This window comes from Empidonax traillii, unplaced genomic scaffold, assembly GCF_003031625.1.
Source record: "Empidonax traillii isolate 1590-97213 ecotype Southwest subspecies unplaced genomic scaffold, ASM303162v1 scaffold832:size729604, whole genome shotgun sequence".
Classification (NCBI taxonomy): Eukaryota; Metazoa; Chordata; class Aves; order Passeriformes; family Tyrannidae; genus Empidonax; species Empidonax traillii.
In genome coordinates, this window is record NW_020956025.1 from 674,242 (window position 1) to 676,113 (window position 1,872).

General features: G+C 43.6%; 1 protein-coding gene across 1 annotated transcript in view; it reads left to right on the forward strand.

The window, feature by feature from the left end:
* Nucleotides 1–1,872, forward strand: part of DDX42 (DEAD-box helicase 42) — a 19,286-nt gene that overhangs the window by 6,153 nt on the left and 11,261 nt on the right. The gene's annotated exons all lie outside the window — the stretch shown is intronic.

Here is a 1,872-nt window from a genome sequence, read left to right on the forward strand (position 1 = left end):
TTTTTTTTGTTTTTTTTTTTTTTTTTTTTTTTTTTTTTTTTTTTTTTTTTTTTTTTTTTTTTGGTTGTTGTTGTTTTGTTTTCTTTTACCTTCCCTCTCCAAACACACCACTGCAAGGGTACAAACAAAACTCCAGTTATTGTGCACAGTACCTGGACAATTCAAGCTCTGGTGGTCACCCTGTGCCTCTCCACCCTTCTGGGTGTTTCAAGAAGAATATTAGGGGACAATTGCATTCATTTAAGAAGATTTTTTTTTTTTCAGTCAGTTTGAGCTTGAACTTCAGCTTCCTGTACAGGTTTTTCAGTATCTGAGGGTCTTATCCAGTTTGAAATGAGCACAATCACCTACCATGGGACACAGGGAGAGGCTGGTGGAGTGTGGAGGTGACTTGCAGTGGAATTTAGTGTCTGTTAAGGGCAAGAATCAGGCTTTTTGCTCTTTGTTTTCAGAGGAGCTCCAGTTCTCCTTGAGGAATATAACTAATAGAATTAGTGAAGAGGAAAGACTTCATTTCAAAACACACCTTACTACTAACATGTAATTCCTGTGCTCCTGGTACACTTCCCCTTGGAGACAGCCGTTGTTCCAGTCTGTTGTGGGAATAGCTGAGAGACTGAGGGATAATCAGCCTGGAAAAGGGAAAAGCCAGGGGAGTAAATGCCTATATTTTTATTTGAACCTCGCTCTAAAAATCTGATCTTAAATATTTGCTTCAAGTCAAGTGAGAGTGGTGTTTTCTCCAGGAGAAAGTCCTGGTGTGCTGGGGGGATTCTGAGACACAGAGACATCTTTGTGAGCTGTGAGGGTGGCGTGTGACAGTGGTGACAGGGACTGAACTTGGCCATGTGTTGAGGGACTCTTCTGAAATAGTTTCTTTCACGTTCGTTGCTGACTGCCTCGATAAAAAATAGATGTATTTCCATTTCTTAGAGTCTCGTCAGGGGAAGTGAAAACAAAAACACAAGGATCATGTGTTGGTAACATTGTGTTCTCTGGTTAGAAACCTGCAGCTTTTGAGCTTTGTTCATGGGAAATAGGAGTAGATTCCCTTGTAAACATAACAAGACTTGGTGGAAGGAGTTGTTAAGCAGACATGTAAGAGTAGCTTGGTGTTTTTTTTAGAAGCACTTTGTGGTCTGGCTGACACCAGAGTTGTTCTCATTGGTGCTTTACTGTCCTTCTGGACAGATCTCTTGGTGCTTGTTGGAAGAATCAGTTCTAGTGAAATTTTTTTTTTTTTTTTTTTCCTCAGTGGTGGGTGCGAAAGCAAACAGCCACGTAGCATTTACATCACTCTAAGCAAACAGCAGTGATTTTTTTCCATGCCACTGTGGGTGATTGTGCTGCTCTGTTTCGCTGCAGGAAGCCTATTTTCGCTACATGGCCGAGAACCCCACGGCTGGTGTGGTGCAGGAGGAGGAGGAGGACAACCTGGAGTATGACAGTGATGGCAACCCCATTGCACCCTCCAAAAAAATCATTGATCCTCTTCCACCCATTGACCACTCCGAGGTAGGGAGGGGTTTTATTCCGTTTTGTCCCGTTTGAGGCGTTCCATGAAGCAGGAGCTGAGAGAGTCCTGTAATATTTTGGTGCTGTCGTACTCAAGTCACATCAAAGCTCCTTGAAGTGGCTTCATGTTAAAGGAATGCACTTGCAGACAATTAAGAAAGAAAGGAATCTTGAGTCTGGACTGAGTTAGTAATTAATTCCCTTGCAGATTGAGTACCCCCCCTTTGAGAAGAACTTCTACGATGAGCACGAGGAGATCACCAGCCTCACCCCCCAGCAGGTGGTGGAGCTGCGGCACAAGCTGAACCTCCGGGTGAGCTGCTCACAAAACTGTCCTCCCACCGTCCTTTCCCTCCC